The following is a 24,635-nucleotide window of genomic DNA, read 5'->3' as shown; positions in this document are numbered from 1 at the left end:
ACAGACCCCCACTTTGCTGAGCATTTCTGTATGACCACTGCAAAAGAGTTCATAGTGCTTCCATGTGGTGGAAGGTGGGGTAACAAGTCATCAAACACATCTTCAGGTCTTGCCTGAGTGATCCTCCTCACCTAATATTGGTTCTCTTATCTCAGAAGTATGTTGCAAATTCCTCACATTTGTAGGTGGAGAGCAGATCACCAGGTGTCTTGTGGGCGGGATTTATAAGGCTGTCAATCGTTGAAAAGAGCACTGTTTGAGTTGTTATGATTCATTATCAATTTTGAGAAATGATCCCGTCTGTCTTGGCGTTTTTTTATTGCCTTATTAAAAGCAGAAAGATGCTCTCGAAGAATATCAAGGTGGACCTGCAGTTTTTGTCCGCTCAGACTTTCTGCAAATTCTTTTAAATTTGGCCACAGCCTTTTTCAGTTTGACTGGTGCTACAGAGTCGATAGTTGCCCTTAGTTTGGTGTTGAAGCTGGTTGCTAAATCATTATCACAGGAGGAAGCTGTTGATGGTGTACTATTCATATTCATATTCATCATGAAATTCTCATCTGCTCAGCGACATGGCTAGATAAATAATAGAGAGAAAATATATTTTTTCCCCACTTCTAATAGACTGACATGCATTCATGTTTAGCCAGGTTTCAGATAAAAACATTACAGTGCAGCTTTCGCTCTGAGATAAGATCAATAAAGGTTTTGCCAGATAGGGACCTAATATTCAAAAGCACCATGGTAATGTTCTCTGGGCTGTTCGGTGCTGCCCGGCCACAGTTAATGGAATGGATACCAAGTTATTCACATTTGAACCACCTGACAGTTTTCTTGTAGTCTGTCGACTGTGATAGGAAATAATAGACTGTAGCACATTCAGTATTCCAAGCAGTCAATCCACTAAAAGCAGCCCAGTTTAGTGGCATTTTGACTTCTGATTCATCCTTGTGTACATCTATCATTTACATTGTTCAGAGGAATCTAAATGTATTTTCTTCTAACTATCAAGATAACATTATTTAGCGATTTTTTTTGTACACACGTACATTGAAAGTAATGGCGTTCTGTATGCGGGTGTCATGAAATTAGGCTATGCAGATTAGAATAAGTATAGTACTGTGTTCATTTCCCCCCCAAAAAACACAAAAAACTAACAGCTCTTCAGATTTGCGACGAAAAAGAGTTAGTTCTGGGCTACGGCTACGTGAACGACCAATCACTAGTGCTCATGTGAGTGTAATATCCCTGTGCAGGCTCCTCTCCAGAACGAGGCTCTGATGCAGATGGACTATCTAGACAGCGTGATCAACGAGTCTCTCAGGTTGTACCCCATCGACTTGAAAGAGTCGCCAAGAAATCTGTTGAGATCAGCGGCATCACCATCCCCAAGGGTATGGTCGTCATGATACCCATCTGGACCTTGCACCGTGACCCCGATGTGTGGGAAGACCCAGAGGAGTTCAAACCAGAGAGGTAATGGGCCACATCTTAACCACAACCACAATATCAATCACAACAGCAACGATAAGAGCAGTGTTCCACAAACAACCATAAAACAAACCTAAATGCGACGACCAAACACAAACAGGTTTCTTCAACCATGTATAACCATCATATTACTGTGATTTAATTGATATGTTCTTTAACCCCTCCTCCTCTGAACTCTCCGTGTGTAGGTTCAGTAAGGAGAACAAGGAGAGCATCGACCCATACACCTACATGCCGTTCGGGTTGGGCCCACGGAACTGTATCGGGATGCGAATCGCTCTGGTATTGATGAAACTGGCGATGGTGGAGATTCTACAGAGGTTCAACTTCACCGTCTGCAAAGAGACAGAGGTGAGACAAAATAATGATACAATGATTGTAAATATAATTTTGTACCTATGACTTTGTTGCGTTTCTATATGTAGCAGAGGTGATTTTGGAATCACACTCGCGTGATGAGGTAGCCCTGCCTGAGACATGTAAACTGAAGTGTCGCCCTCAGACCTTGAGGATGTCCTCTTGGCTTAATAGTAGCGTTTGTGTCTTCCACATGGGAGACCCGGGTTTGAACCCCCATACTACAATTCTGTACTTGCGTACTGCATGAGTATGTACTCCCCATTTAATTTCCCAGATTGCATTTTTCAGTACTAGGCGCCAATCATCCTCAGTATAGGCTACCTACTAAATGATGGAAGTGTGAGATTTAAAAAAAAGCTATTTGTATTTCTGCAAAACTCCCTCGAGACTTCATAGGGCCATTTTAATGTATGTCGACCCAAGAGAGGTTGTCCAGGAGTTTGAGTTTATTTGAATTTATAGTGCAATGCTACCCGAACGTAACAGTGACACTGTATTAGGTAACATTCATAGTGTAACGCTGACATCTGTTTTACTCGTTCCTTCATATTTTAACTGTGTGTCAACTCTCACCAGATCCCCATTGAGATGGACCTACAGAACACTCTGATGCCCATACGGCCCATCAAACTCAAGCTGCTGTTCCGCTGCCAGGAGTCCAACGACAACCAGCTCAAAGCAGACAGCCAGTGATGAGGACCTGCCCTGCTGCAGGTCTCTCAGTTATTATGTTACACATAGATCTAGGATCAGCCCCAACACTGGCTACTTTCAAAAATGGGCTTAAAAAAAAAAAGGGCTTCGCTTTTGCCTTAAATTGAAACTAAATTGGCGCTAATAATTGCACTGTGACCCTAAAATGCACTGTGACTTTTATTCTTTTTTTATGTCTTTTATGCGTTTTTATTCTAATTTTTCTTTCATGCTCTTTCCTTTTTATCTATTTTACGTAAAGCACTTTGAATTGCCTCTGTGTATGAAATGTGCTATATAAATAAACTTGCCTCGCCTCGCCTCGTCTCGCCTCTGGGCTCTGCTGCTACTGTATGCTGCTCTCTTTGTATCTGTCTATTAGTGGAGGTCCAGGACTAGTTGTACAGAGACAGTTGTTGTCTGTCGTCTGCAGTGCAGGGATTTGCATGTGACTTGTGTATGTTTTGTACTCGTCTGGTAGTGGGTCTCTATCATCACGCTAAAAACGTGTGTATGATCACAAACTAAATCATAACATGAGAATGAACAACATGCCATCAAAACATGACAATAAATAGGTGTTAGATTAGATTCAACTTTATTGTCATTGTGCAGAGTACAAGTACAGAGACAACGAAATGCAGTTAGCGTCTAACCAGAAGTGCAAAAAAGCAGAAAAGTGCAATGTGAACAATATATACAGGTAGAGCAGTATAAGCAATATATGAGCAGTATAAGTAGTGCAGTATAAGCAGTATATGAGCAGTATAAGCAGTATATGAGCAGTATAAGTAGTGCAGTATAAGCAATATATGTATTAACAGTAACATTATAAGCAGAATAAATATAGAATGCAGTATGAACAGTATAAGCAGTATATGAGCTGTATAAGTAGTGCAGTTACCAATGTATTGGGTCTATCTATGGGTATCGTAGTGCAGCAGTGGTCAAAATGTACCTGTATTTTGTCGGTTGAAGTGCCATCTCATCTGTCATAAGATTTGACTTGTAAAACTGAAAAGTAGGATACAACTAATAGCCTAAATGTATAAACACAGGCCACAACCAAAAAACAACATGGGAAAATCGTTTACGCATCCTCTGCAGCAGGAACAGTGCAGAGAAAAAGTATGTACAGTAAACCCCATAACTGAATACACTTCATACGCTTCAGCGCGACACAGAACGCCTATACTGCAACAAAGTAAAAAGATGAGACAGACACGTGTCTTCAATAACTTGCATGTTTAATCAAAATACAAGCATTCGGCACATCGTTAACTTGTAGGAAAGTTTAATCAGGTTTTATCAATTGTATTATTTTAAATGTGAAATAAATAGCATCAGTGCAGAGGCTATAACACACTACAAAAGTCACATTAAATCACGGAAAGTAGGCTAGGCTAATTAACGGAACTATATGAATATACAGCCGGAGCCCAGTCCAGGGTTCTGAAAGCGACAAGTAAACAAGTGTGCCCATCAACTGTCTAGATATTAGGCCTATAGGTAACATTTAGTCCTCCACTTTATATCACAGGTAGTATAACGTTTAAAATGACTACAAAACAAAAGCAATATAGTCTACAGTGAACGGCGCATTGTCCATTTGTCATACATGTCCAAACAGACCCGCTCACTTGAATAGGAAAGTAGCGCGGCGGTTCGTTGCTTCAGCAAACCTCTCGATGACTTTACTGTTGAAATCCGTCTGTCCCTGGATCAATGCATTTTCAATGGAAATCATGTCACGGCCGTTCAGTCGCTGGTGTCTGTTCTGTTCTGACAGATGTATAATGTCTTTGAATCCAGCCGATGCCCAAATAGTCTCCACCAAAAATCATACATGGGAAACAGAACAGCGCATGTTTCGAGGTGGTAGCGGTTAGCCATCTCTTTTTGTCAAACCATTCCTGTTGGCCCTAAACGTTTTATCTCCAACTTCTCTTCCAAAGGCAATGTACTGAACCGCATGGTCAACAAATAATCTACACGATTCATTGTGAAAACTTTAGCTAGCTAGCATTAGCGATAGACGTACAGTAGATGAACTGAATTGCTTTGTGATTATTTCCTGTCATGTCAGACCACGTTAACGACATTAGCGTTTAATAGTTTTTCGCCACCTGTTGCTAGGCAGAATTCATACCCAATATAATTTGCGTGAGGTTTTCCCTGCTTACGCCAATCACGCTCACGTTGTTCCCCTCGCAACGATGGGGCAGAGTGCTCCGCTGCCCCACAGCAGAAAGACGGGACAGAGAGCGCAGTCCGCACACACTAGTAATTACTAGTAATTAGTAATTACTCCAAAAACAGCACTATACGGATTATGAGTCAAGTTTATTATATTTATACACACCAATTTCACCATTTAATCTATTTTGTATTAAATATAAAATACTTATTATTATTACTAATAAAAAATAGGACTAATAATTGTTTCGTATTTGTAATGTACTTTATGAGACTTTATGTTTGTAATGTACTTTATAAAGAAAAAAACCCTGTATATCCCCAAATTTGATTCTATGCAATATGTTTTTTCAAATGTTGTATTTGTCTTGTAGGCTACTTTTGTGTAAGCCGTATATTGTGGGTAAAATGCACTATAAATTCAAATGAACTTAAACTTAAATGTGTATTGCAGTGGAATCCTAACTCGAGATCCGCGTGTAAATCGAATCAATTTCCCATTGACATGAATGCAAGATTTACGCGCGCGGATTTGGAGTTAGGATTCCACCCAAAATGCGTTGCTATTGGTATCATTATGACGTTGATATGTACACAGAATTGAGAATGTTCTGCAATAATACACAAAGTTCTTGAACTTTTAGTTTAGTGGCATAACGAGCTAAGACGCAACCTGAACCTGTGCAATCAGTATTACCAGAGTGAGATATAAAGAGATTATAACCGGAAGATTCGGCGCTTATACACAGCCTACTGACTGAGGTAGGCTAATGTAGGCCAGAGATGTAGTATAGTTGACATATAGTATAGTTTTATAACACTTGTATTTGTAAATACTTGAGACGGCATAGGCCGACTACCTTTACAGCATTTGGACAAGGGACGCGTAAAAATGTCACTGAGAGATATCTGTCACTAGGAGATGATATTCCCATTAAGTCGAATTCAGCGTTGGATATTTCTATATGCCTAAAAACTCACATCTTTAGAAAGGCCTTCCTTTAGGTCCTGTCCTCTTGTTGTTGTTAGTGTTTTGTTTGTGTTTTTGTTTGTGTGTCTATTGCACTCAACTGCACAGGCTTTGAAATTGTCGGCTACAAATGAAAAACACATTCCAAATAAAATATATTTTTTATTATTATTATGAGAGACCTAAATGCATGAATTGAATTAGGGCTATTTTAATTTTGCCGAGGTCTTCTGCTTATTAGCCTATAGGCTCCTACCTGTACCAGGCCGATTCCAGTTAATAAAATGTGCCCATTATATGGCCACTGATATTTGACCTGTTGGCCACAATTGTAGACTATATTTCAAGGCGTGTCAACAAACATAGCCAGCCAACCCACACTGGAAGCTTTTGCTGACTCTAACATAGGCCTCTGACAGGACCAAGTCACTTCGAACCATTGCATCGAACGCTGATAAGAGTTGTTAGGCAGTGAATTACCATGATAGTCATTCCAAACCCATTATGACGCCAGCCGAACGCACATTATAGATAATAACATTTCTTTGCTGCCAATCGGTGTACTGGTATTTGTTGACTGATTCAGAAGGGCAAACTCAAAGATTGTTATACCATTCTCATTTGGGGAATCTTTCTGACATTCCTGTTGCATTATAGTATGGGTGTGTGGAGATTATTTCAATCATTTTTGTTTGTGTTCTATCTACTGAAGGTGCATAAAAACAATGGAGGTGAAAATATATATGAGTATTGAGGATATCAGGAAGGAGCATGAGAGGATTAAGACAGAGAAGGCAGAGTTTGAGAAAAAGATAGAGGAATATGAGAAACAAAAGAGAAGGGACCAAAAAGTTAGGCAGGAGGAGGAGATCCTGGCCAGAAAGGCAGAAAGACTGCAGGAGGACAGGAATGAGTTCAATAGGGAGAGGGAGGAGATGGACAGTGGGATCAAGATCCTCATGATGGAGATTGAGAAAGAGAAGGAGTCCTCAAAGGAGATACTTAGAAAGGCTGAGAAGGCAGAGGCAGAGTTAAATATGATGAGGAAGGAGAGCGTGAAAATCCAAAGAGACGGACAGAAGGTGGAGCAAGAAATGCTCAGGATGTGGAAGGAGAAGGAGACATTTCTCAAGGCCAAGAAACAGATGGAGAAAGAGATGGAGAAAAATATGGTGGCAGTCAAGAGGAGAGAGGCCCTGGTGATGGAGGCCGAAGAAAGACTTAAACTGAGCAAGGAAAAAGAGAAGGAAGAGCAGGAGAAGGAGACCTCAAAGGAGATGCTTAGAAAGACAGAGAAGGTCGGAGCAGAGTTGCAAATGATAAAGAAGGAGTGGATGAAAATCAAAAGAGACGGGCAGAAGGTGGAGCAAGAAATGCTCAGGATGTGGAAGGAGAAGGAGACATTTCTCAAGGCCAAGAAACAGATGGAAAAAGAAATGGAGGCAGTCAAGAGGAGAGAGGCCCTGGTGATGGAGGCCGAAGAAAGACTTAAACTGAGCCAGGAAAAGGAGAAGCTAGAGCAGGAGAAGGAGACCTCAAAGGAGATGCTTAGAAAGACAGAGAAGGTCGGAGCAGAGTTGCAAATGATAAAGAAGGAGTGGATGAAAATCAAAAGAGACGGGCAGAAGGTGGAGCAAGAAATGCTTGGGATGTGGAAGGAGAAGGAGACATTTCTCATGGCCAAGAAACAGATGGAAAAAGAAATGGAGGCAGTCAAGAGGAGAGAGGCCCTGGTGATGGAGGCCGAAGAAAGACTTAAACTGAGCCAGGAAAAGGAGAAGCTAGAGCAGGAAAAGGAGACCTCAATGGAGATGCTTAGAAAGACAGAGAAGGTCGGAGCAAATAATAAAGAAGGAGTGGATGAAAATCAAAAGAGACGGGCAGGATGTGGAGCGAGAAATGCTCAAGATGTGGAAGGAGAAGGAGACATTTAAAAAGGATAAGAAACAGATGGAAAAAGAGATAGAGGCCATCAAGAGGAGAGAGGCCCTGGTGATGGTGGCTGAAGAAAGAGCGAAACAGAGTCTGGAAAAAGAGAAGCTAGAACAGGAGAGGGAGACATTGAAGAAGGTGAGCATGGTGACGATTAGAGAGATGGTAGAGAACCTATAGACTAAGTAGATGAAGGTGATTGTTGCTAGTTTTACTATAGCATTTAGTCCATGACCTTCAACTCTCAGTTGAATTTGTCCAATTCTTGTCTCCCCTTGCACTCCCCTCTGATGTTACTTTTTTAATTTCAGATGAACGATGGCTCCAGATATGCCCCAACCCTCATGTTCTCGTTGAGAGCGACTCCTCTGATGGCTCAGCTGGTACACAATCAGGCAAACCAGGGGACGAGCCTTTCTGTCAAAAGCCTTGTTGATGTGGCCCTGGCTGAGAGCGTGTGGGGGTGCAGAGATAAGACAGGGGACTGCACATGCCGACACCGTTAGCCTGGAAACCTCAACACAATTGGCCGCTATTTAGGGATACATAGCAAATCAATTTATATAGTTGTCTTAAGTTCAATAAATTAAGTTGAACATTAAATGAAATTGACTTCCTTTCTCTACCACTGTGACTGCTTGTGGCATTTATTATTATAGAAAGTCTTACTTGTGATGACCGTGATGTATGTAGCTGAAGATGAATGTAGCTATTTATTTTAAGTCGCTCTGGATAAGAGCTTCTGCTAAATTACTCAAACGTAGGCCTAAAGTACATCCGTAAAATAATGTATCCATTTCCTGTTAACCATCTCTAAACCCTAGATGGCAGTATTTACTCTTACACCAGAAACGTGACCAGTTGCACGTGTGGATGCAGAAGAAATAGCCTCCCAGTCTGTTTCTGCAAGGAACTTCTAATTTATGGATTCTGTACATTGTTTTATGTTGAGAGTCTTGTCAAGTCTGAATATCTTAGAGTTGGGGTTTGTCCTCTACCTCCAATTATAAACGAGGACAATCACTTTGTTTTTCATACAGGTACCACTATTGTATGTATTTCTATAATCTATGTTTCTATTACTTTACCATACTATGAAACTAATTGAATATGTTTTTAAGCGTCCAAAAAGCATTGATACCAGCACTCCAAGAATCATTTTGCGTTGCTGCTGCAGCAGCCGCGCAATGTCAACAATGTCGCACTGTCGCACTGGTGTAGCATGTAACATTAAAATCCATCAACTTCATATCACACCATTGATGATTGGTGAACTTGTTGGATCAGTTAAGGCCTGTGCCAGAAATCAGTACACACACCAATCACACAATGGGACTACAACAGGCACATACAGTGCATTCTGAAAGTATTCAGACCCCTTCACTTTTTCCGAATTATGTTATGTTACAGCCTTATTCAAAAATAGATGAAATTAAATTTTTTCCTCATTAATCTACACACAATACGCAATAATGACAAAGGTGCTTCAACAAAAAACGTAAAGGGTCTGAATACGTATGTAAAGGTGATATTTCAGTTTTTTATTTTGAATAAATTAGCAACAATTTCTAAAAACCTGTTTTTGCTTTGTCATTATGGGGTATTGTGTGTAGATTGATGAGGAAAAAGGCTGTAACATCACAAAATGTGGAAAAAGTGAAGGGGTCTGAATACTTTCCGAGAGCACTGTACTTACATCTTGATTCACAGAATCACACCTCGTACACACTTGCAAGTGATAGCAACGCCTATCACCTGTCCCAATAAAGGGATGCTACAAGCGCACCATTTCATCCTTTCCACTCTTCACTCTCTGACTGTCTGAAGTGTACTGTAGTTGTGTTGTTGTAGCTGGGTACACCTCAGCCTATGATTCTCACGGGGCGTTAGATTGTCTCTGATAGAATCCTACGGTTCAGCTCAACGATGATTTTCACCTTCTGAGCACCTGTTAACTCTCTGAGCTAGCAGGCTAACCTGTGAGCTCTCAAGTTTTTGTTATTGTTGAACCCTAGCTCGACAATAATTCCTCAGGTTATTATTAGAACTTGCAAGGTCACATGTGTAGGCTACAGCTAGCACTTGGGACGGACGGCTAACTAAGTTACTTGTTGTTTCCGGACAGCTGAGAACCTTGGCTAGCTTTGACATGGTAATATTGAGAAATATTAGCACCCTGTTTGCAGGAGGGTTGGTCAGCTTGTGTTTGTAGCCCTAGGACTACTGAGCACTTTCTAGTAATTAATAATTTACTAGCTAGTTACCTCGTATAATGATCTGGAACATACCAGTTCTCTCTGGTGTGGGACCACCATATCTAACTATGCGGGTACCAGTTCCCTGTGGTAGCACGTGGGTGTAGCAATGCTGAGGTGTGCTGATATTATACCTGTTTGTTGCATCGTGCGCTGTATCTAAACTAACCCCACAACTAAGTCAACTAATAAACATGGGCTACGCATATCTTAAACATGCCTGTGTGTGTGTGTGTGTGTGTGTGTGTGTGTGTGTGTGTGCGTGCGTGCGTGCGTGTGTGTGTGTGTGTTTGTGCGTGCTTGCGTACATGTGTTTTTTCGGGGATGCAGAGAAAGTCTTCCAGCTGTTCCAATGACAACATCCATCCATCCATCCATACATAGACCTATGCATTTAATTCTGGTTTGTTTATAACTAAGAGGAAGACACATTTATCATCAAAAACCACTAGTTATCATCAAAAAGGATGGTCACAGTTTGCTAAAAAAGAGTACCTAAAAAGCCTGCAAAGGTCTCGTAAAAGATATTGTGGACAGATGAGATGAATATTATCATGGACTAGAGTGACAAAAGTTTGGAGAAAAAAGGATCTGCCCAAGATCCACAGCATACCACCTCATCTGTGAAACATGGTGCAGGGGGTGTTAGGTGTGGGCATGTATAGTTGCCATTAGAACTTGCTAACTTGTCTTAATTGATGATTGTACCTGCTGACGGCAGCAGCAGAAAGTATTCTGAAGTGCACAGAAACATCTTGTCTGCTTGAGTGCAAGCAAATGCCTCCAAATGCATTGGATGGAGCCACACCATACAATAAAACAATGACCCAAAACACTGCCATAGCAACTAGTGGAAAGATCTTGATTGGCCAAGTCAATCTTCAGATTAAAATTCAATTGAACATGCATTACATTTCCCTAATGATAAGAATTTAGGCAAAAAGACCTCAAAACAAACAACAACTAAAGATGGCTGCAGTACAGGCCTAGCAGAGCATCACCAAAGAAGATGCCCAGCGTCTGGTGAGGTTAGTGGGTTGCAGACTTCAGGCAGTTATTGTCCACTAAATACTAGTGGATTGTCCACTAAATACTAAACATGACTGCTTCATTTGGACATTTGATAAGTCTGTCCCATTACTTTTGGGTACACTGAAATAGGGGGATTATGCATAAAAAGTGGGGTAATTTCTAAATGGTGAAACCAATGTGTATACAAATACCATCAAATAAAAGCTGAGAATCTCTACTTTAACCTTGTAGTAATTGTTTAATTTCAAATCCAAACGTTTGATAAAGTTCTTCATAACCAACATCAGGGAGATGTGACCAGAGAGTGGATCCTGGCTATAAGGGCACACACTTGCCAACACACATTCTGGTGTGACATGTGCGATGTCTTATTGATCTATGTTGCTTTGGCTGTCTCCATGTGTGGATCATTGTAATCAGGGGTGGGGCTGGCCTTTTAAACACCTGTGCTTTGTTTCATTCAGGGAAAACAAAGAGATTTTTAACATTTCTTTTAAAGAGACAACACACATTTTCTGCCATGCCTCTGTCAATTGATTTGGCTTTAATCAATGGTTTCTTCTTGATGTTGTGTACATGTTTTCATGCCTATGTCACCTTTCAGAGGAAATCAAGGAACCTATCCAGATCTGATGTCGTATTAGATGAGTCAAACCCTGTCAGAACATAGTTTGCTTTTGCTAGATTCTTTTCTTTTCTTTTGTCTAGTATTGGTATACATGGTCGAAATGATGCACTAATGTTTAGTATTTGGTTGACAATACTTTGTATGCAATAACCGTCTGGGACCCATTGACCCCACCAGGTGCTGGGTATCTTCTCTGGTGATATTCTGCCAGGCCAGCCATCTTTTTGCCAGGTCTTTTTGCCCAAAATCTTACCATCAGAAAATGAAATGCATGTTCAGTAGGATTTAAATCCAAACATTGACATGGCCAGTCAAGGACTTTCCACTTTTTCGCCCTGAAAATCTCCCTAGCTCCAATGGCAGTATGTTTTGGGTCAATGTCTTACTGTATGATGAAGCGCCATCCAATGAATTTGGAAGCATTGTTTTTACTCGACCAGACAAGATATTTCTGTACACTTCAGAATACATTCTGCTGCTACTGTCAGCAGTAACATCATCAATTATGATAAGTTAGCAAGTTCTAGTGGCAGCTATACATGCCCAAACCATAGCATCCCCTCCACCATGTTTCACAGATGAGATGGTATGCTGTAAACCTTGGGCAGATCCTTTTTTCTCCAAACTTTCCTCTTGCAATCACTCTGATAATATTCATCTTATCTGTCCACAAGACTTTTTTCCACACCTCTGCAGGCTTTTTAGGTACTTCTTAGCAAACTGTAACCCGACTATCCTTTTTAAGAATAACTAGTGGTTTGCATCTTGCAGTGAAGCCTCAGCCATTTGCGATTGCTGAGCTCATCAGTGCTTGATTTTGGCAAGTCTAAGGTTTTGACTATGTTTCAGATTTTTCAGCTTTCACCATTTGTCAATTCCTTTGCTATTGTAATGTATCTAACACCTTGTCCTTTGTTGGGAATGATATTTAAGGAGAGGGACAGCGAGATATTCTTTGAGTTTTGGGTTAGGCCCATCACGGGCATCATTCTCCCGCGTTGTCCTTGACGCACGTTAACGTATGGTTAAAACTTACAGACGTATGTTGTTTTAAATTGTGTTAAATTGGTTATTTTGTTGATACTCTATTCTCATTCTTCCTATGGGCATTAATGTGATGTTGTGCGCACGATAAAGGTTCTGTTAATCAGGGCTGGCTCTAGCCATTTTGGTGCCCAAGCATTTTTCCTTCTTTTGCATTATCAAATGTCTAAATTAAGCACTCATGTTTAGTATTTGGTCCCCAATCCTTTGTATGCAAAAGTGCAAAAGTCTGTGACCCATTGACCCAACCAGACGCTGGGTATCTTCTCTGGTAATGCTATGTTGCAGCGACTGTTGTTGTTTTTTTAGGATGTTTTGCCCTAAGTCTCCTCTTGAGCAAATGAAATGCATGTTCTATAGGATTTAAATCTGGAGACTGACTTGGCCAGTCAACAACTTTCCACTTTTTGGCCCTGAAAAATTCCCTAGTTCCTATGGCAGTATGTTTTGGGTCATTGTCCTGCTGTATGATGAAATGCTGTCCAATGAGTTTGGAGCCATTTACTTGTACTTGGACTGACAAGATGTAAATAAATGATTCTCAATTATGGTGAGCACTCTTTGGTTATCCACTGGAAGTCTTCCTTGGCCTACTAGGTAATTTGCGATTTCTGAGCTCACCAGTGCTTTCTTTCCTTTTAATGAAGTTAAATGAAGTTCCAAACTGTTGATTTTGGTAGGTTTAAGGTTTTGGCTATGTTTATTTTTTTTCTGATATTTCAGCATCATAATGGCTTCCCTGACTTTCAATAACATCTCTTTGGTCCTCATGTTGACAAGACACCAATAGCAGACTGCACAAATTATGTGACGGAACACACCTGACGAACACACTTGTCAAGCCAATTGTCCTATCACTTTTGTGTAGCCTGAAATAGGGGGATTATGCATAAAAGTGTTGGAATTTCTGAATGATAAACCAATATGTACATTATATAAAAAATAAAAATCTCTACGTTTTTATTTCAAATCCAAACAGAAGAAAAAATGCTTCACTGTCCCATTACTTACGCACGGTACTGTATAACCTTCTGTGGAAAGGGTTTTACATGGAACCCAAAAGGTTTCTTCAAAGGGACAGTGGAAGAAGAACCCTTTTTGGTTCTAGGTAGCACTTTTTCAAAGAGTGCAGGATCTGTGATGGGTCTGTCTGTCTCTATCTACGGTATATTTGCTTGAATGCCACAGCCTATTTAAGTATTGTTGCTGACCATGTGCATCCCTTCATGGCCACAATTTACCCACCTTCTAATGGCTACTTCCAGCATGATAATGCACCATGTCACAAAGCAAAAGTCGTCTTAAACTGGTTTCATGAACATGACAATGAGTTCAGTGTTCTTCAGTGGCCTTCCTTGTCACCGGATCTGAATCCAATAGAACATCTTTGGGATGTGGCACAACGGGAGATTCACATCTTGAAAGTGCACCTGAAAAATGTGCAGGAATTGCGTGATGCAATCATGTCATCATTGACCAGAATCTCAAAGGAATCAATGTCACGAAGAATTGAGGCTGTTTTGAGAGCAAAGGGAGGCTCTACCTAGTATTAGTATAGTGTTCCTAATAAAGTGTTGGGTGAGTGTATATCTAACTATCTTTGTTTTTGCTGGTCTGTAGGATCTATGATGGCCGTCAGCCCGTCCTGTGTATCATGGACACAGCCATGATCAAAACCATCCTCATCAAGGAATGCTACTCCCTTTTCACTAACAGGAGGGTAATACGCTAAATTGAAGTTGTTGTATGGGGAAAAAAACATAAGGGCTCATTAAATAGATAATATCATTGTTATTATAGCATTATTAATATTCGGTTAATTTTGCAGTATATAATCATTGTTATTTTTATCTCAACGGGCCTCTGTATGACGCCGTGTTTATCGCTGAGGATGATGCATGGAGACGGATCCGCAGTGTCCTGTCTCCCTCCTTCACCAGTGGGCGGATCAAAGAGATACAGTCCCATCTCTCCTCTCCTTCTTTTATTCATTCCAACAACACAAATAAATGAATGACTAACAACTCTGACGTGTGTGTGTGTGTTTATGTGATTTGTACTATGTGTATAGTGTGTATTCATTGTTGTTTGTTGTTGTGTGAAGCAGCAACTTTAATTGTCTAAGACAAATTTCCATCCGGGACAACAAAGTATATTTAATCTTATCTTAGATAAGTTCAGTGGTCAGATGACAGAGTTTAGAATAATAGTTCATCTTTGGAGTCACTTATTCCTTGACTATATACATAATGTATCCTGTATGAATGTATATTCTCAGGCTATATAAACATTAAAATAATTCCTGTTTCAAACATGATATTAACCCATGTTTTGCACATATTAATCCATGTATCAATCATCATATTTTTCCATGTATCCTTCCCAACTCAGATGTTCGGGATCATGAAGCAGCACTCTGGTAATTTGGTCAGCAATCTGAAGAAGACGGCCGATAACGAAGAGCCCATTGAACTAAAAGAGTGAGTATTTCTCTCCGAGAAGATAAGGTGAATTTGTAATTTCAGTGAACTCCCCCTTTAATTTTGTGGTTGTGGTTCTGGTGGTCAAAGATTTTGTGGTTGTGTTCCAGGTTCTTTGGACCATACAGTATGGATGTGGTCGTCAGCACTTCATTCAGTGTCGACATCGACTCCCTCCACAACCCCTCTGACCCCTTTGTGACCAACATCAAGAAAATGCTCAAGTTTGACATCTTCAGCTCACTGTTCCTCACAGTCGGTACAACTGCCTCCATATAGCTTTCAGTCTCAATCATTTTGTGCTTAATAAATGAAGCTATCGATTTCATTACACTGTGGAAACACTCTATGAGACCACCAGTAGCTCTCTGTCCTTCCTGGCCTACAATCTGGCAACCAGCCCTCACATTATGACCAAGCTGCAGGAGGAGATAGACACTGTTTCCCAACAAGGTAACCCCTCTGCAGACTCCTATATAGTACTATTCATGTGGAACAGGAAATATGATAGTGACAGTATTTTAGAGGGTACTGATGAGTGTGTAACCCCTGTTCACTGCAGACTCCTACAGTATCTATTACTATTGCTTTGGAACAGATGGTTAGATAGGTGACAGTATTTTGCAGTGTGGTAATGTGTCTGTAGCATCCCTGTGCAGACTTCTGCCCAGTATTATTCATTTGAAACAGGAAGTAGATAGGTGTTGTTGGAATCTTCAGAATAGTTAAAAGGCCAGTACCTGAGGACCTGAGGGATCTACAGGGTATATACCTTAAAAGCATGTCTGACATGCAGTGGTGTGCGTGACCATAGAGTGATTTCTAAACTAATACAATTATCTTAAAATAAATTATAAAACGAACAGGTTATCAGTGCAGAGACTTGTATGATATGTGCTCTCCATCTGACTCGTGCTGCTGCATTCTGTATCATTTGCCAAGAGCTTTCTTTGGTCGACCAGACAGGAGAGTGTTACAGTAATCAAGGCTGCTAGTAATACAAGCATGCATTCGTCTCTCAGTGTCAGCCTGGGAGAGGAAAGGTTGCACCTTTACAGCTGTGTTCTGTAAAGGTCCATGTAATATTCAACCTTTTTAAAAGCTTCCTAAAGGTTGTAATGACTATCTTTAATCGGTAGCGATCAGGGAACGAGATCCCTTGAAATAAATATTTCATTTACAAACACTGTTTTGGTTCGGAAAACACGCTTTTTAAAATGGAGTGTCCTACCTGGACACTCGGTTTGCATATAAACATGTTGTTACTGCCAGGGGTGTTCTAGGGGAGTGGACTCACCTTTCTGTCTCTGAGGGCTGCCTCTTCCAATCGTGTGCGCATGCAGAAACACAACAGCTAATGTCCAACACTGCAAGTTCATTTCGGGGGGATATATTATTATAAGGGAGGATGTTGTCGTTTGGACAACTTCAGACAGAATTTCTCCACGATGGCAGATTTCCGACAAACTTACTTACTCTTCTTTAAGTGATACAAATATGTTTTAGTCACATTCTTGATATGGGTTTCAAAATTAAGATCTGAGTCAATGGTGACACCTCTGTTTTTTGCCTGGTGCTTAGTGTTACTGTAAGTAGAAGTGTCTTTAAGTATGCAGACAGTTTCTCTCTTTCGGTTTTTGCTCCAATGACTAGTTCTGTGACATCCATATGTCCGCAATGCATTTCACCAGGAAATCAATCAAACTGTTTGACTGGTGCTACAGAGTCGATAGTTGCCCTTAGTTTGGTGTTGAAGCTGGTTACTAAATCATTATCACAGGAGGAAGCTGTTGATGGTGTACTATTCATATTCATCATCATGAATCTCATCTGCTCAGCGACATGGCTAGATAAAGAGGGTGCAACAGGAGTAAGACCCTTTGTAATCACTAGGTCCAGGGTGTGGCAGTGGTTATGGGTGAGCCCAGTAACTCACTGAATAAAGTCCGTAGAATTCAAGAGATTCATCAAATCCATGGCTGTCGAGTCAGTCCACATGTAGGTTAAAATCACCAATGATAATAATCTTAGCATAATTTGAATGAAAGGTAGATGGGCCTTGGATGAAACCGTGATCTTTACATTTCTCATCCTTGTCATCAGGTGTCTTTATCACTCATTACTGTGCAACAGGAGGCTGATGGAGGTAGAAATGGGAGGACAGCTCATTGTAATTAGAGCTTGACAGATATATCTGATATTGGCCTTAAAGAAATATCTGAAGAGTTATTCACCATGTTATATATAATATAGAGGAAACTGGACAGCACTTATTATGGATCATTTAACACAATTACACATGACACAACTGTGTTAACAGAGACACAATACGTCCTGCTCCTGTACATGTTTGTATATACTGTACATTTTCCCCTATGTCTGCTAAGGGCTTCACTGCTTTTTCCACTGTTTATGTGGCACATAGGATATTTATATGTAATTGGCCACTTACGTAAATGGGCGATTCTTAGACTACGGGCACTTTCATGTCCTTTGATCATATTTTATAAAAAAAAAAAAAAAAAAGGGAATATTCACACTTTCATAGTTATCTTTACAATGAAAGTACTTTAGGAACTTTTTACCGGTAGTCTATGATGATTTTTTCACCTTTTTCAACATCGTTATAGATGCAAATATTGCTGTTTTGTGCCTGTCCCACACCCAGACTTCCGATCTTCAATAATGAAAATGAAGTGTAAAAAAATTATTTATCTATTTTTTTTAAATGTGACTGAATAAAGTATCAGTAAAATAATCAACACATAATTGGGGTATTTAAGGTCAAACAACTATTTATGTGATTTTATATACAAAATGTAGTTGTCCCACAGTATTGCCATCATTTCCACCACAACACTGTAATGTCCCTTTAAAAGGTTTGTGTGAAAGATGGTTTGGGTAGTTTCTATGGAGATGAACAGTTACATCACAGCACATGTCTGATATGGAGGATATTTTGGATTTCTTCACCAACTTTTGAAGAAAACTCAAGGTAAATATTGCTTGAAATGAAAATATTTTTATTGTATGTCATTTCCAAACATGACGTAACATCAATTGAGTTTGTAAATAAATCGATTTTTTAACGTACATAGATGTATTTTGCATGCATGAAATGCTAGGTACCAATTCATAGCTAATCTGTGATGCTAGCTTGGATTTTCTTACAAAATACTGTAACGAACGGCGGGGTAGAGTAGCTTGCCTTAAGCGGGTATCGAACTCGCAACCTTCCGCTTACAAACCGGCCGCGCTAGCCACAACACCAAGAGAGTTAACTCCCTTGGCGGAGCTGCTAACGGGCCTTACACAGGGTCGTTACAATACTGTAAGATTGTCATTTCCACCTCCGTCATTTCCAACACATTACCTTCTTGGGTGGAAATGACAAAGGTGAGGTGGAAATTACATTTATGCTTACAAGGTGCAATTCATAGATTGTGAGGCTACATATGTGTAATTTATTTATTAAAATGTACAATGTTAATGTTTTATTCAAATGCATATTTGTTGAAATGCATTTTCATCTATTTTTAAGATGCCACGGACCTCTACTGCAGAAAGGTCTCAGGCCTATAGGGACAGAATAAAAGAGGACCCTGTCAAATATGAAGAGCGACTGAAAAGAGACAGGGAGAGATACCTGAGGAAAAAAGAAAGAGGGGTTGACCCAGAAATGACCCAGAAATGACCCAGTCATTTCCACCACCTCATACCTTTTTTAAAAAATAGTTACAAAATTCTAATCACTCATTAAAAACTTCTGCATAGTTTATGGGATAATGTTCCACTTAATGTAATAACACAAGTAGTTATTTCCTGAAATGTATCTAACCAATCCAATATTATATTTCAGGTTGTGGTTGATGTAAGCTTTGTGTTTGGTCCTCATCTCAATTAATTTACCTAATCCACAAATGTATGGTAATTGCAATATAGGTATAAACTGGTAAAACTATGTGTGAAAGTGGTCTTACACTGTTGAGAAATTATGTATATCATACTTTTTTTAAATAATAATCAAATGTTTACATATGATGGAAATTACATTTGTTCAATGCGGGTCGGACAATATGTAAAAAAAAATATCAATTTGTCTTGTAATGTTAGTGCGTTCTCTTATGGATCATGAAACTAGACTACTTATATTAACCTATTAGACTGTGACAATTTAGATTTGAACATTTTTTTTCCCCTCAAGTTCACAAGGCCAAAAGTGCCTGTAGTTGAAGAATCGCCCAAATGTGTTATTTTATATGTATGCACTTTATCTTGCATGTTTACAGACTCCCCCCATTCAATTTCACGCATTTCTATTTGGAGTATAAAAGGCACTAGATCACCTGCGGGTATATAAGCTGTGGCTTGCGCTGCGTTCTTCAGTTGGCAGTTAATACCTGAACCAGTAAAGACTGAGGACCAGACGACTCACTAGTGTGTTTTCCATTTATTCTTAAGCATAAGCATTAATACAGTTTGTCATTAATGTAGGGTTAGGGTTTCTATTTAGTGTACCGTTAGGCATAGTAGCATATGAAGTTTGTAGTTTGTTAGCGGTAATTGCGCTAGCTTGGTATCCTAAACGAGGACGAGTTAGCACTAGCTTGCCGTTTACGATGAGTGGTTGTTGTCAAATGACACCTGACAAAACATGTCGAAGGGAGTCTGGTGTAACGTTTGCCTGACTCCACTGATACAGATGTATGTGTAGGATTTAATGTTAGAGTGTTTTGTAGTTTACATTTTCTTTGTTTTTCTTCGTTTTCTCCTAACGGTTAAGAGAAGGTAGACGGTTAGAGCCAGAGCCCGAACCGCTGATGAACAGCGCTGTAGTTTACCGTTGCCAAGGCAACCAGGCAGCTCACAGGTTGTACCATATTTCTAAATCATTATTTTGATATAATACTGAAATGTTGATATTATATTGTTATTGTTTTACATTGTAATTTGTATTGTTCCAACTAAGTTCATTGGCAGTTAATACCTGAACCACGAGTATGTTTTCCATTTATCCCCCCCCCTATACTAACCCTAACCCCAACCCCACCCAGAGACCTCTTCATCCCCGCTACCCCCCTTGTACAAGTTCTCTCCTGCTAATACAAATAAAATGAAATAGCCGACTGCCTATGGCCCCTGGTGTGAGCATTGATTACTTTGTCTTATGATGACTGTTGGATAGATGATTCAATTACTTAAACAAATGTATTGTTGTAAGTCGCTTTGGATAAAGGCGTCTGCTAAATGCCATGAATGTAAATGTAAATTACAATGGAGGGCCATGTCCAGAAACGACCCCGAGCCCCTACCACTGATCTATATACCTATATCTATGTCTGTGTTTTGTCTATTAATTAATAATATGATGATGATTAATCCCAACGACGTATATTTTCCAAGAAACAACATGAGCATATCTGTAATCAAATAAATATCTCCTGCGTCATAATGCTGTTGTCTTGATGACGCTGCTAGCAATGACGTAAATTTATGTAAAAGTCACTTTGGTCACTTGAACCTCCAGTTGTTGTCAAATAGCCTTTGCTGGTTGTCATTTGTAATGTGTTACGCTCATTAGTGGAAATAGATTCAATTACATTTCAACACAATGGAGAAAAACTGGTGGGACCCGCCGCAGGTAAGTTTGCCTTGCTCTATTTTAGTTTAAATAAACGGGAATACTTTATATTAAATTGCCCCAATACTTGGGCCAAATGTCCAAGGACGTAGGATGTATCTTTCGAGAGGGGGTGCTGCCTAAATGTTGTGTAAAGGGCTGTGCCATGGCTGCTGGTGGGCCGGTCGATCTGTGGGCTGCGGGGCCGGTGAGCGACACGATGTGTGGGCTTCGCGCAGATCCCCCCTACCTTAATCGAATAAGCACTAGACCGACAAGCTCCTGTATATTTTCAGCCTACCTCAAGTCCGTGAACTGCCTTCAAGTAAACGCAAAGCTGTAAGAAGCAGGGCTGAAAATTAATCAAATTTAATGAAATCAAGCTCTATCATCCGTGGTGACAACATGTTACTGTACACTTGTTTGTATTCGTATGTTATCGTCCAGTCAAAGTAGCCTACAATTCAAAGCAACATTTCCCCCACAATCAGGACCTAGACCTACTGCAAAGAAATACCCTTAATTGGCTACTCTTTGTTGTTAGATCTCTGGGAAGTAATTCATCCGACTCGGCAGACAGTTTGATCCCAACATCAAGTCAAATCGCGGTAATTTCGGTGAGCGCTTAATTCCAAAAACAGCTGTTTGTCAGTGAAAGAGCAGCGTAACAGCCTAAAAAGTGAAACGGGACGAGCTCAATCGTTGTTACAGAGAGAAATGTGGCTGCAAAATCAACCATTTTAAAGATCAACATTAAAACGAGACAGCTTTATAAATAACCTATAGAGGATGGACTATCGAAGAAAGATGATTGACAGAACAATATCAAAATGGTTAATTTGATGTTTTCAGGTAGGCCCTATCTAAAATATAACCAAACATAGTTGGCACTAATAGGTCTTAATCGACAGGACCTTTCCTTAAGTAAGTCGTAAGTTGACTTTGCAAAGGGCCTACAATTACTTACCGTACAGGCCTACATGATTTGCAATATAAATTGTGTCGGATATGTTGAATAAAAGGTAGATGTAGGCCTTTTTTAAAGGCAAAACTAGAGAGCCCCTTTTGGGAAATTGGGAACGCAACAGCCTATTCTTGAGAACATTGTGAGGTACCGCAATCTCTTTGCGAGGGAAGCCTGTTATCTAACGCAATCATATTTCTTGACGTTTCCCTGTCATTGTGTCTGTCATCTCCATCAGGAAGTTTCAAAGCCCTATGCTACTGTATTTGATAACTACCCACTCACCCCATTCAGGATGGCTAAACATAGACAATATGTAAAGATCACTGGAGACAATTGAATGGTTTTATACTCAGAAAAGACAAATACATTCATAGAGACATTCTCGAGACTGCACCTGTAGTGTGTTCACTGTATGTCCACAGGAGTGTAAAGAGGATCAGGCTGCCCTGATGATGGAGGCAGCAGGACCGGCAGCTTTCGCAGCCTACACCCCACTCCCACAGAGGACATCAAGACGGGCCAGGCACACGAGAGAGAGGGCCAGAGTGGCTAAAGAAAGAAAGGAAGAGAAGGAGGGTTGGAGGAGGGAGATGGAGGAGAGAGCGGAAGAGGTGGAGGGAGCCCAAAACCTTCTGCATAAGGTGAAGGAGCACACCGATGCAGAGAAGGAGAGGCTGAAGGAGGAGAGAGAGAGGGTGGACAAGGACAGAGAAATGGTGGACAAGGACAGAGAAATGGTGGAGAGGAAGAGGAAGATAGTCAACCATCTTAAAGATAATATGGAGAGGAAGAGGAAAGTGTTGGATAGAGACACTGAGAAAGTGAATGAATGCAATGCAATACTCAGTCGCATTCAAAAGACGCAGGAAAATAACAAAAAGGATTTGGAGGAGAGGATTGTCCAGTTGGAAATAAAGGCGAAAGAGGTGGAGGAGGTGGAGAAAGTGACAAAGGAGATGGAGGAGACTTTCCAGAGGGAGATGGAAAAAACAAGAAATGAGATGAAGAGGAGAGAGAAGGAGGTGGAGGAGAGAGAGAGGGTGGTGCAGGAGAGAGAGAAGGAGGTAAAGAAGAGCGAAGAGAGATTAAAGATGAGTGAGAAGGAGACCGAAACAATGGAGGTGATGAAGAGAAGGGTAGAAGAGGTTGACAGAGAGATGGAGAGAATCCTAGAGGAGAAAGAAATGGAGGTGAAACAAGTGAAAGAGAGGATGGAGGTGATGAAATGGGCAGAGGAGGAGAGAGAAAAAGACAGGAATGAGAAGAAGAAAGAAAAGGATATTGAATGGATGAGAAAGGAGTTGGAGGTGATGAAGAGAGTAGAGGAGGTGGAGAGAGAGAAGGAGAAAATCCTGGAGGAGAAAGAATGCGACGTTAAACGTGTGAGAGAAGAGATGGATGTGATGATAAAGAATATGGTGGAAAGGAGGGAGAGGGAAGTGAAAGAGGAGATGAGGATGAAGACAGAGATGGAGAGAGAGAGGGAGAAGATTGAAAAGGAGAAAGAAAAGGTTATTGAATGGATGAGAAAGGAGATGGAGGCGGGTATGAAGAGAGAAGAAGAGATGGAGAGAGAGATGGAGAGAATCCTGGAGGAGAAAGAAAGGGAGGTGAAACAAGTGAAAGAGAGGATGGAGGTGATGAAATGGGCAGAGGAGGAGAGAGAGAGAAACAGGAGTGAGAAGGAGAAAGAAAAGGATTTTGAATGGATGAGAAAGGAGTTGGAGGCGATGAAGAGAGTCGAAGAGATGGAGAGAGAGATGGAGAGAATCCTGGAGGAGAAAGAATGTGACGTTAAACACGTGAGAGAAGAGATGGATGTGATAAAGAATATGTTGGAAAGGAGGGAGAGTGAAGTGGAAGAGGAGATGAGAAAGATTACAGAAGATGTTGTGAAGTGGATGAAGACAGAGATGGAGAGGGAGAAGGAGAAGATTGAGAAGGAGAAAGAAAACGATATTGAATGGATGAGAAAGGAGATGGAGGCGGGTATGAAGACAGTAGAAGAGATGGAGAGAATCCTGGAGGAGAAAGAAATGGAGGTGAAACAAGTGAAAGAGAGGATGGAGGTGATGAAATGGGCAGAGGAGGAGAGAGAGAGAAACAGGAGTGAGAAGGAGAAAGAAAAGGATTTTGAATGGATGAGAAAGGAGTTGGAGGCGATGAAGAGAGTAGAGGAGGCCGAGAAAGAGATGGAGAGAATCCTGGAGGAGAAAGAAATGGAGGTGAAACAAGTGAAAGAGAGGATGGAGGTGATGAAATGGGCAGAGGAGGAGAGACAGAGAAACAGGAATGAACAGGAGAAAGAAAAGGATATTGAATGGGTGAAAAAGGAGTTGGAGGCAATGAAGAGAGTAGAAGTGGTCGAGAAAGAGATGGAGAAAATCCTGAAGGAGAAAGAAGATGACGTTAAACGCATGAGAGAAGAGATGGATGGGATGATAAATAATATGGTGGAAAGGAGGGAGAGGGAAGTGAAAGAGTTGATGACAAAGATTACAGAAGATGTCGTGAAGAGGATGAAGACAGAAATGGAGAGAGAGAAGGAGAAGACTGAAAAGAAAAGAGTAATGGCGGCGAACCTGGAGTTTGCCAGAGAGAGCATGGAGAGGGCTTTCCATAAAGGGAAACAAAATACAGGTATGCCCTCCATTATCTGCTTACAGTGCATTCTAAGGATGATCCTTTTGGCTTCTCAAATCACCTCAAAATAATTTAGATTTTATCTATACAAATGATAAGACAATTTTTCTCTTTCAGATATTTCAACACAGAGACAATTCTGGAAATCCACAACTATCTCGAACTTACTACCACAATAACTACCCTGCATACTACCACTATAACTACACTTGCTGTTTCAATTCTCTTTCATTAAAGTCATATTCAAAGGCAAACTGTGTGTCATGTTTGAAATGCTGTATTTTACAAGTTGCATAGCTGTAAACTATGTTGAGTGATGATGAG

At 40.4% G+C, this 24,635-nt stretch overlaps 1 pseudogene across 1 annotated transcript in view; it reads left to right on the top strand.

The window, feature by feature from the left end:
* The window catches only part of LOC310819882 (cytochrome P450 3A27-like), a 186,679-nt pseudogene extending 177,816 nt beyond the window's left edge, over positions 1–8,863 (top strand). Inside the window, exons 11-14 of the transcript in view lie at positions 1,257–1,476; positions 1,680–1,842; positions 2,428–2,536; positions 8,820–8,863. The product of the transcript in view is annotated as a cytochrome P450 3A27-like (transcript). The remainder of the gene's footprint in view (positions 1–1,256; positions 1,477–1,679; positions 1,843–2,427; positions 2,537–8,819) is intronic.
* Positions 8,864–24,635: the final 15,772 nt, after the last annotated feature.

This window comes from Argentina silus (genome assembly GCF_951799395.1).
Source record: "Argentina silus genome assembly, chromosome: 19".
NCBI classification, from domain to species: Eukaryota; Metazoa; Chordata; class Actinopteri; order Argentiniformes; family Argentinidae; genus Argentina; species Argentina silus.
The sequence above is the reverse complement of the archived record's forward strand: the minus strand, read 5'-3'. Positions and strand labels throughout refer to the sequence as shown.